Below are 13137 nucleotides of genomic sequence, written 5' to 3' on the forward strand. Positions count from 1 at the left end.
ATTTGATTAAACACTTATCCAAATTGTGCCAAGTTTGTTTCAGGAAAATTATTTCTTCAAAAAATCAAGAATATAATGTTTGTACCAGAATAATTTTTTAAAGCAGTGCTTTCACTTCAAAAGAGAAGGAGAAGAAGAAATTAATGAATACTGAAGAGTTTTAAAACTAAAAAATTAATATCTCCAAAAGTAAGGAAAAGATATTAGCTAAAATTACGATTATCAACTATGGAATTACAATTTACATTTTCAAGGACGGTTAAAATCATTACAGGCCTTTATTAATAAGAGATACGCTTTAACTTCAATTATTGTTTAGTACACTGCTACAGTTTTTTTTTTTTTAATTATTCTTATTACTGATTAGCATATTTGTATTACTTTTATTTCCATATTTTAAGATGAAAACAAAATTAACCTATTACTTATTATATACTTTATTTTTATATTTTTATTATATATAAATTTTAATTGGAAGCCTTGGTTGTCGAGGGGCGTTAGGCCACCGCCTAGGTAGCCTTACCCTGGAGCCGACACTAGAGAGAGGGTGCGGTTTGGCTTTGTCTTCTTTTGGGTGTTAGGAGTTGTTCGACTGGTGGCTTTGTCCATTATTCAAACAAATTATCATTAATTACTATAGTTTTTCAATATTCCATTTTATCTAGCCAACCAATTTTGACATATAGAGCTTAAATTTTAAACTAGTAAAAGCAAACAAGACGGTTAATTAAAAAGCACAAAGAAAAATTGGCAACAAGAAAAGAATCCGAAACTTTGTAAGGAAAATTCAATTATTAAGGCTCTAGGGATTTGATTTCACTTTACCCACTTCTATGTCAATCGAATGCAGCCTCTGTTAACCTAATTTTACCCAATTTATTAATATAGGATCCAATTTTAAACCTAATTACCTCTCCCAAGTTCAACTAGACTATGTAACTAAAATGATAATTAAATATCCCTATCTAGCTATCAAATTTAACCACTCATTTAGCACTCTATTGATTATCTAGGCTCTTATTGTTTTTCCAAACTCACAAAGGACCTAATTGCATTACCCAATCCTAAGCATCAAAATTAAGTCTTTCCAACCAATTAATTTCAACACCCAAACAACTCCTCAACTATTTCCCAATAAAATAGAAACATAAACATGAAATCCACGGTAATACAAAAAAAAAATTGTGGAAAAATAAATTAATAGAGAGCAAAATATTCAATTTATAATATGGGCAAAGCTACATAAAATCCCTAGATAATAAATCTAACCAAACATAATAAAATCCATCAACAAATCCATTTTCATCATATTGTTCTTATAAAAAATAAAAAAAATAAACTTTAAAATAAAAAATAAATCTAGAGTGATCAAATTTTTTTACCAAAATTTTGGTATACATGATTTGTCATATTTTAAATAGTTTATCTTCCCATAAATATAAGACAATATCAATTTAATACCATTAAGCCTACTATGAATATAGGAAAAAAAACTAGAGAAAAAAGGTCTTCTTGTCTTCAAATCTTGAGAATCCTTTCCAAAATTTGTAAAACTAAGCTTTCTCTCTCTAAAATCTAGAGTTTCTCTCTCTATATTCTATCTTGATTCTTGAGCCACCTTTCTTAATGAATTTTCAAACTAACCTCCTCCCCTTTTTAGACTCTCCTCCTCCTTGGTAAACCCTACTAGAAAGGGTAAAATCAACCCTTTATTTTTCATCAAAAGCCTCCTAAGATGACACCTCACTCTTTTCTTTAATAGTTCGTGTGAGAAATAGCATGTGAACATGTGAGACTTGATGCTAGCGTGGGAGAGAAAGGGCACAGTGCAAAGGCATGGAAGGATGTGATTCCTCATGGAAGTGGCGTGGAGGGATGCCCATGCAGCGTCGCAAGACATCCACTCAGCTGCCGTTCTTCTGCTTTATTTTTGTGGAAGCATGGAGCTTGGCACGAAGATTACCTATGAAGAGATAGCTTGGCGTGGAGGCTTGCTCGGGAGACGTGGAGACACTCTGTCTAGAGTGGAGGTTTGGCCTGGAGCATGCTTGTGGAGCTGAACTTGGCGTGGAGGCACTCCAAATGGGGTGGAAGGATGCCATTCTTGCTACCTTGAACTCTTGATTTCTCGTGGAGAAGAAGCTCCATGGCCTGGATGGACGCCTTCACTATTGCCCTTTGATGGCAATCATGTCATGACTTTCATAAAGCTTATTCTTTTGCAAAATAAAATAAAATAAACTTCAAAATCCTGACCACCTATGAAAACTCAACAAAAAGCATCAAAAAATTTCAATAAACTTGAATCTTAAACAATTAATCAGGAATTAAGAGTCAAAAACTCACTTATCAGTAGTGGATGCATTTATTGACATATGGGTGATTGTATGTGGTGGTATTTGTTATATGATTTATATGGTCATGCGTAAAGGTGTTTACATGAGTTGTATGAATATGTCCATAAGTGGGGAAAGCCACTTATGTATGGAATGCATGAGCGATCATGCATAGAGATGTCCATTTATGTATGAGTTGCATGAATGATCATGGTGGAGACACCCATTTATGTATTGGCAGAGATGCTTGTCCGATGTGTCGTCCAAATTCCATGGAAAATGCCCTAAATTGGGAGTCGATTAGAAAGATATACCCACATTAGATATAAGACATTGAGCTTCCAAATGTATTATCAGAGTTAATCTGTTGGCTAGTGTTGCTTGTTTTCATGGAAGCTATGCATGTATATAAATTCACATACTCAATGTGGGGTCCTTGAGTGGCCTGTTGATGGGCAGGTACCATAAACTTATGGCTCGTTTGTCTAATTAGGGATTGATGAGGTTACTTATTTGCATACTGATTGCAAAAGTAGTATTATGTCTAGAGGTGCATTCTTTGCATCTCTGATTATTTGAACTAGGAGAAATATGCATGTTTATATATTGCATGATTGTTTATAACAAAGAAAGTTCACATATGTTTTTATGAATGTTCACATAGGGAGATAGCCAATTTTTATATGGGTAGTATGACTAAGCACACGTAGAGAAATTCATGGTTGCATAAATTGTTGCACGAAGGTGTCATTTTCATATGGGTTGCATGAATAATTGTACTTGGAGAGTTCCCCACCAACAACAAAGCAATTGTTGACTGGCATGACTCTGAAGCTGCTAACAGAATGCAGGAATCAGTTTAATTTGTGCTATTCTTCAGGCAATAAAATAGTCAAACTGACTATGACCTTTTCTTCATGCTATTTTTTAGTATTTAACAGATATGCCTTATATGTAGCAGATTTTTCTACAATTTAGTTTCCACTATGCTATATAAATAGATGCTCTGTTATTCAATAAATATATACATGACCAAAAGCCTCAAAATTATCTAGTTCTTATTATCTTTGCATTTTTAATATCCAACAGATTGGTATCAAAGCTATTTCTTGAGGGACCTGTAAGATTGAATGAACCCAAACATAATTCCTAAACACTTATCACTTATCCTGAACAAACATAAAAACCTACAACCTATTCATAATGGATTCAAAAGTCTCATTCACTGCAATTGCACCTCCAATCTTTAATGGTACAAATTATCAAATGTGGGTTGTTAGAATGGAAGCTTATCTTGATGTAAATGATCTGTGGGAAGCTGTTGAACAAGTATATGAAGTTCCACCCCTGCCAAACAATCCAACTGTTGCACAAATCAAAACTCAAAAGGAGAGGAAGCAAACAACCTCAAGAGCAAAAGCAAGTTTGTTTACAACTGTCTCACCAACCATTTTTCCCAGAATAATGACACTGAAAATAGCAAATGAAATTTGGGTCTTCTTGAAGCAAGAATATGAAGGAAATGAAAGGCTCAAAAGGGATGCAACTGCTAAATCTGATCAAAGAATTCGAGTTACAAAAGATGAGAGAATTAGAAACGATTAAGGAATATTCTGATAGACTTCTAGGCATTGTCAATAAAGTAAGACTTCTAGGTACTAATTTTTCTGATTCTAGAATAATTCAAAAAATCCTAGTCACAATTCCTAAAAAATTTAAGGCTGCAATTTCATCTTTGGAAAACTCAAAAGATCTGTCAAGCATCACCTTGGCAGAATTGTTGAACGCACTGTAAGCACAAGAACAAAGGATGCTTATGAGGTAAGAAAGATCTGTGGAGGGTGCTTTTCAAGCCAAATCACAGTACAACAGTGGTGATAAGAACAAGAAAAAAAAATAGAATAACAACAACAAACTTAGAGATTCTGGAAACAACAACAGCCAAAGCAATAATACTCAATCCTGTCCTTACTGAAAAAAAAAAAAAAAAAAACAACCAATCATCCCCAAAAAAGTGTTGGTGGAGGCCAGATGCAAGATATCACAAATGTGGTCAATTAGGGCATGTGGAAAAGATATGCAAGTCTTAATAGCAACAAGGAGAAGCCAAGGCTGCTAAGAATCAACCTCATGAGGAGGAGTTGTTTGTGGTATCATGCTTTGCTACTAATAACTCCATAGAAAGCTGGCTTATAGATGGTAGTTGTAGAAACCACATGACTTATGATCGAGCGCTTTTCAGAAATCTTAACAAAACTGCTATCTCTAAAGTCAGAATTGGAAATGGAGCATATATTGCAGTAAAAGGCAAAGGAACTATAGCAATTGAAGGTCACACAGGTTTGAAATTAATTTATGATGTTTTATATGTTCCTGAAATTAACAACACCTTTTGAGTGTTACTCGGTTGTTGGAAAAAAGCTATAAGGTGCTATTTGAAGACAAAAACTGCATGATTAAAGATGCTGAAGGTGGTGAGGTGTTCAAAGTTCAAATGAAAGGCAAAAACTTTTCTTTAGATTTGATGAAAGTGGAGCAGGGTGCTACACACAAAGAAGATAGCAATGAAATGCTTTGGCATAAAAGATTGGGACATTTTCATCATGCTACTCTATGTTTCATGAAGAAGAACAATCTTGTGGAAGGTTTGCCTGAATTAGAGGAGGAGCCTCCTACATGTGCTGCATGTCAGTATAGGAAGCACACAAGGATTCCTTTTCCATAAAACAAGGTATGGAGAGCTATACAAAAGCTACAATTAATACACATAGATGTGGGAGGACCCATAAAAACACCATCATTAAATGGCAGTAAGTATTATATTGCTTTCATTGATGATCACACAAAAATGTGTTGGATTTATTTTATGAAGCTTAAATCTGAGGTTGCTGACATCTTCTGGAAGTTTAAAACTTGGGTGGAAACTCAAAGTGGATACAAAATGCAGGTGATCAGGTCTGATAATGGAACTAAATATACCTCTAAAAAATTTAACAAGTTTTGTCAAGATGCAGGGATTGAACACCAATTGACTGCACCTTATACTATTCAGCAGAATGGTGTTGTGGAGAGGAAAAACAAGACAATTATGGAAATGACTAGGTGTTTGCTTCATGACAAAGGGTTACCAAAGATATTCTGGGTTGAGGCTGCAAACACATCAGTTTTTTTGCTAAATAGGCTACCAACAAAAGCTTTGCAGAAAAGGACTCCATTTGAAGCATGGTATGGCTACAAACCAAAATTGTTTAATCTGAAAACATTTGGTTACTTGTGTTTTTCTTACATTCCTCAGATTAAGAGAGACAAACTGGACAAGAAAGTAGAACCTGGGATCTTTGTTGGCTATAGCTCAGTTTCAAAGGCCTATAGGCCTATAGAATCGACTTACCAAAAAGCAACAAAATAATGGTCAACAAGGATGTCCAATGTTTTGAATTAGACAAATGGAGTTGGGAGAATGACAAGAAGTTTCAGATTCAGGAGGAGAACAATGATGTAGATAAAGAACTTGTTAGAGGAACCAGATCACTCTCTAACGTTTATCAAAGGTGTAATGCTGCTGTAATGGAGCCTACAGGATATGAAGAAACTACAATTGATCAGAAATGGATAGCTGCAATGGAAGAGGAGATCAAGATGATTGAAAAGAACTAGACATGGGAGTTGCTGGACAGACCTAAACACAAGAAAGCTATAGGAGTCAAGTGAGTTTATAGGACCAAGCTTAATCTTGATGGTTCTATGAACAAACATAAAGTAATGCTTGTTGTCAAGGGTTATGCCCAAATGTTCGGGGTAGATTTCTCTGAAACTTTTGCCCTAGTTGCCAGGTTGGACACCATAAGAATGTTACTAGCTCTTGCTACACAAAAGGACTAGGTTATACATCAAACGGGTGTCAAGTCAGCCTTTCTCAATGGATACTTGGAAGAAGAAATTTTCGTGGAGCAACCTGAAGGATTTGCTATTCAAGAACAAGAGGAAAAAATGTATCTATTGAAAATGGGCCTGTATGGTTTAAAACAGGTACCAAGGTCCTGGTACAGCAGAATTGATTTACACTTGATAAACTCAGGCTTTGAAAAGAGTCTAAGTGAATTTACCTTATATATCAAGAAGGTTGATAATGAAATACTTGTGGTATCTTGATATGTTGATGATCTACTTGTTACAGGAAACAGTAAGGAGCTGATTGAAAAGTGTAAAGAAGAAATGAAAGATGTCTTTGAAATGACAGATCTTGGAAAGATAGCATTCTTTCTTGTTATGCAGGTACAGTAAAAGCAAAATACAATATTTGTATATCAACAAAAATATGCAAAGGAAATTCTCAAGAAGTTTAACATAGAAGAATGCAAGCCAATGCCAACGCCAATGAACGAAAAGGAAAAATTTTGTAGAGAAGATGGAGCTGAAAAAGTTGATGAAAGACTGTACAGGAGACTAGTAGGTTGCCTAACATACTTGAATGCAACCAGGCCAGATATCTGCATCCAGTAAGTCTGCTATTAAGGCACATGCACTGTGCTAGTAAAATTCATTTTCAAGTAGCAAAAAGAATTCTTAGATATGTTAAGGGCACAATGGATTATGGAATAAGATTCAGTCAAGTTAAAAATTTCAGTTTCCATGGTTATTCTGATAGTAATTGGGCTGGATGTGTTGATGATATAAGAAGCACCTCAGGTTATTGTTTTAGTTATGGTTCTGGAATTTTTTCATGGTGTGCTAAGAAACAGGAAATTATAGCTCAATCCACTACAAGAAATTTGCCTTTTACCGACAAAATAAAATTGTCGGCAAAAATATAAAATTCGTTTCTAAAACATTTACCAACGAAAATAAATTCGTCGACAGCTTCGTCGCCTATGCCTCCTTTGCAATTGTATTTACTGACAAATTTTCAATATTCCTCGGAAAAACCTTTTGCCGACAAAAAATTAATTTTCTCACTAAAGATTATTTCCAACAAATTCAAAATTGTCGAGAAAAGATTTTGGCGACAAAATGTGGCATCAGATAAACTACTTTTCATATTGGTGAAAATTTAATTAGCGACAAAATTATTTTGTCGGCAATAAGTAATTTGCCGTCAAATGTAGAATTTATCGGCAATATATCTTTTAGCGACGAAAATAATTTGATCGGCTAAGAATTTTCCAAATTTTTTTTTAAATTTTGCAAATATTTTTTTTTATTTTATTTGCCTGTAATATTTTTTAGTCTTTTTTACTAACACAAATATTATAAAAATATTCATATTGTATAAAAATAATTAGACAGAAAAGATAGTTCATACTATTAATAGTAAAAAAGAACATGCATATTACTAAAATTTTTAAATCTACTACAATAAAACAAAAATGAAAAATGTCAACAAGCAACTAATTTCATATGGATTTACTTTACGCCATACACAATCCATTCACTACGCGAAAATTGATATCTAGCGACACTCACTTAGCGACGCTACGAAACAAACACATTTAAAAAAACAAAACCGCGACTTTTAGGTTAATGCGTCAGTAAAAATTCAATAAATATACGACGTACTATATAGATTGTGTGTCGCCTGTTCTCTTCTCCCCTTTTTTTTTTAGTTCTTTTAATTAATCTAATTTTAATTCAACAACAAATAACCCATAAAAATATTAGAGTAACATAACTGAGGTTGTTTTTTTTTTTTTTTTTTGGTATATGTGTAACAGGCGAAGCACCAGTAAGATTGTGCGTCGCCTGTTCTCTCTTCATTTTTTTTTTAGATTTTTTAATTAATCTAATTTTATTTTAATAATAACAATCAATAAAAATATTAGTGCACCAAAACTGAGGGTTGTTTATATATATATATATATATATATATAGTTAACAAGCGACGCACCAATAAGATTGTGCGTCGCTTGTTCTCTCTTCACTTTTTTTTTTTTATATATATATATAAAATCAAAATAGGATCATAACAATAATTGAACCCAGAACCTCCTACACTCTTAAAAAATCACCACACCACCAAGTCAAATGACTTGTATGTACTAATGCAACAAAAACTGCTTAATATAGTGTTAGGCGACGAATTATTTAAAGAATACATCGCCAAATAGATGAGCAGGTGATGCATTCTTCAACAAATGCGTCGCCTCTTTTTTTTTTTTTTTCAATTTTTTCGTTTAAACATTTAAAAATAAATAAAATCAAAATAGAACCATAACAAGAATTGAACCCAAGACCTCCTACACTCTCAAAAAATCACCACACCACCAGGCCAAATGAGCCTAATCTTTTTTTTTTTCAATTTTTTTGTTCAAACATTTAAAAATAAAATAAAATCCAAATAAGGCCATAACAAGAATTGAACCCAAGACCTCCTACACTTTTAAAAAATCACCACACCACTGGACCAAATGACTTATATATACCAATACAACAAAAAATAGTTAATATAGTGTTAGGTGACGCATTACTTAAAAAATGCATCGCTAAATAGATGATGCATTCTTCAATAAATGGGTCGCCTGTTCTTTTTTTTTCTTCATTTTTTTTGTTTAAACATTTAAAATAAATAAAATCAAAATAGAGCCATAACAAGATTTGAACCCAATACCTCCTACACTCTCAAGAAATCACCACACCACCAGACCAAATGACATATATGTACTGATACAGCAAAAACTAGTTAATATAGTGTTAGGCGACGCATTATGTTAAGAATGCGTCGCCAAATAGATGAACAGGCGACGCATTCTTCAACAAATGCGTTGCCTATTCTTTTTTTGTTTTTTCAATTTTTTTGTTTAAACATTTAAAAATAAATAAAATCAAAATAGGGCCATAATAAGAATTGGACCGAGGACCTCTTACACTCTCAAAAAATCACCACACCACCATCAAATGCGTCGCCTATTTTTATTTTTTTTCAATTTTTTTGTTTAAACATTTAAAAAATAAATAAAATCAAAATAGGGCCATAACAAGAATTGAACCCAGGACCTCCTACATTCTCAAGAAATCACCACACTACTGGACCAAATGACTTATATGTACCAATACAACAAAAACTGGTTAATATAGTGTTAGGTGACGCATTATTTAAAAAATGCATCGCTAAATAGATGATGCATTCTTCAATAAATGGGTCGCCTGTTCTTTTTTTTTTCTTCATTTTTTTTGTTTAAACATTTAAAAATAAATAAAATCAAAATAGAGCCATAACAAAATTTGAACCCAAGACCTCCTACACTCTCAAGAAATCACCACACCACCAGGCCAAATGATGTATATGTATTGATACAGCAAAAACTAGTTAATATAGTGTTAGGCGACGCATTATGTTAAGAATGCGTCGCCAAGTAGATGAACAGGCGACGCATTCTTCAACAAATGCGTTGCCTATTCTTTTTTTGTTTTTTCAATTTTTTTGTTTAAACATTTAAGAAAAAAAATCAAAATAGGGCCATAACAAGAATTGAACCCAGGACCTCCTACACTGTCAAAAAATCACCACACCACCAACAAATGCGTCACCTATTTTTTTTTTTTTCAATTTTTTTGTTTAAACATTTAAAAAATAAATAAAATCAAAATAGGGCCATAACAAGAATTGAACCCAGGACCTCCTACATTCTCAAGAAATCACCACACCACCAGGCCAAATGACATATATGTATTGATACAGCAAAAACTAGTTAATATAGTGTTAGGCAACGCATCATGTTAAGTCAACAAATGCGTCGCCTATTCTTTTTTTTTTTTTTTCAATTTTTTTGTTTAAACATTTAAAAAAAATAAAATCAAAATAGGGCCATAACAAGAATTGAACCCAAGACCTCCTACACTCTCAAAAAATCACCGCACCACCAGGCCAAATGACTTATGACTTATATGTACTGATACAGCAAAAACTGGTTAATATAGTGTTAGGCGACGCATTATTTAAACAATGCGTCGCCTGTTCTTTTTTTTTTTCAATTTTTTTTAAACATTTAAAAATAAATAAATAAAATCAAAATAGGGTCATAACAAGAATTAAACTCAGGACCTCCTACACTCTCAAGAAATCACCACACCACCAGGCCAAATGACTTATATGTACTGATACAACAAAACTGGTTAATATAGTGTTAGGCGACGCATTATTTAGATGAACAGGCGACGCATTCTTCAACAAATGCATCGCCTGTTCTTTTTTTTTTTCAATTTTTTTGTTTAAATATTTTTTAAAAAATAAAATCAAAATAGAACCATAACAAAAATTGAACCCAGGACCTCCTACACTATCAAGAAATCACCACACCACCAAGCCAAATGACTTATATGTACTAATACAACAAAACTAGCTAATATAGTGTTAGGCGATGCATTATTTTAACGATGCGTCGCCAAATAGATGAATAGGCAACGCATTCTGCGACAAATGCATCGCCCTTTTTTTTTTTCAATTTTTTTGTTTAAACATTTTTAAGAAAAAATCAAAATAGGGTCATAACATGAACCGAACCTAGGACCTCCTATACTCTCAAGAAATCACCACACCACCAGGCCAAATCACTTGGATGTAACAATACAATAAGAACTAACTAGTATAGTTTTAGACGACGCAATCTTTTAAGAAAGAGTCGCTAAATAAACTAAAAGGCGACGCATTTGTAAACAACTGCATCGCCGTTTTACCCAACCAATTTTTAACTTTTTTTTCAATTTGAAAGTTATTTTTAGTAATTTTTTAGTTTTGCAAATATGCTTCTTTTTTTTTTAATTTGTAGATGACCAATCAACAAAACTAATTAAAGATTAAAAAAAGAAAATGAAATAGGTGACGTTTTTTAATGAAATTGCGTCGCCTGTTCCTTCAATTATTTTTTATTTTTTTAAAAAAAAAAGCAATTTAATAGACTTTCAATTTTTAAAAACAAGTAAACTATCAATGACAACAAACACATGAAAGTTAAGCTCATTTAACATACTTATCTCGATAAATTGGTCAATAAATGCTTGTTGAATTAGAATTCTATATTCGGTACCCTATCTCAAATTAGGTCTTGAGATATTTTATGTCTCGTCTACACACATATATGTATAGCTGAGAAGAGCATTGACAAAACTATTTTCTATTTTTAGATTAATGGAATTTATGTTCATTGGATTGCTACATGAATATATTTGTAGATGTTCAATTAAAAAATTATTTAAAGATTATAAAAAAAAATATAAAAAAATGAAACAGGCGACGCTTTTCGACCATAATTCGTCGCTTGATCCCAAAATTCAAGAACAGGAGACCCTTCTTGAAGAGAATACGTCGCCTGTTCTCTCAATTAAAAAAAAAAAATTGAAATACATGCAAATTTTATAAAGAATAAAGGTGTACTTGAAAAACAGAAAAATAAACAACAATCTTTGATATTTTGCTTCGCATTTTTAAGAAATATTTTCAGTTTTTATTTGTAGTTGAAAAATAAAAAATTAATCAAAGAAAAACAATGCAATTGGGAGAAAAGGCGCGTTCTTGCCATTCTTTGAAAATTTTTGGCGAGTTTTAAAATTTTTACGCGCTCCTTTGAATCCATTTTTTCTTTTTTAAAACTACATCAAGTACACTACCTAATCGATATTAGATTTGGAAGCAATCTAAGAGAGACTTGAATAGTGAGATATTTCAGGTTTCATTTTTCATTTGCCTACATTGTCGTCGGCCGAGAAGCTGGATTTCTCTATGTCGCCCTCGTGATTTTTTGGTTTTTTTCTTTCATTGTCTCCATCGTTTAGGTGAGTTTCTTTTTTCTTGACATGAAGTGGGTTGTTTTTTTTTTTTTTTTATTTTAACTGCAGCTTAGGTTCATTGGATTTTATTAATCTTGCTCTTGTAGAAATTATGTTTATGATATTGCTTAACATTATTTTGCTAAGTTTAACAAGTATTTCATGTTGAAGATCAATTTGATTCAAGATGGTCTATTGTTTTAACTTCACCATAACATCGTACTTTTGTTGAAGAAGATATTCTTGAAGATACAAAGATGGCTCACAATCCATTTGTCATATAGTTGCCACGTATCGATGAAAATGATAATGAGGATGAATGTGAGAGTGACTATGTTTGTAATGACTGTGAGGGGAGAAATGTGCCTCGTCAAATCTTAAGAACAATGGTAATATTCTTTAAATTTTCATTTACTAATTTACAAATTTAATAATGATTAATATTTTATTTATTTTGCATAAGTTCTAATAACTTTTTCAATGTTTTCATATGCAGTATGAGGATGTAATATCGTCAACAAGAGGATGTCAACTTCCATATCAATGAATATGCATTCATGGAAGTTCAATTAATATTAAATTTGTTATGAAAATACAATAGCTTACAAATTATGTAAAAATATGTCAATGAGATGATATTTAATTTATTTGATAATTAATTTGTTATGACAAAATATTTATTTAAAATTTTTGTATTCTATTTATTTTGGATGAAATTAGTTTTTGTTTTTTTGTATTTTAATTATTTTTATATTTTTACTATTTTAATCACTTTTCACAAAATTTTAAAAAAAAAATTTTAAAAAAAAAGAAAGGGCAACACATTAACAAATAATGCATCGCTAAAAGTGTTGATGCATCGTTAAATAAGCGACTATTAATGCGTCGTTAAATAGACGATTCTACTAATGCGTCGCTAAATAGTCAACTTTATTAATGCTTCGCTAAATAGGCGACTTTATTAATGCATCCTTAAATAGTCACTTTATTAATGCATCGCTAAATAGGCGACTCTACTAATGCGTCGCTAAATAGTCAACTC

Source organism: Ziziphus jujuba, chromosome 4 (genome assembly GCF_031755915.1).
Source record: "Ziziphus jujuba cultivar Dongzao chromosome 4, ASM3175591v1".
NCBI classification, from domain to species: Eukaryota; Viridiplantae; Streptophyta; class Magnoliopsida; order Rosales; family Rhamnaceae; genus Ziziphus; species Ziziphus jujuba.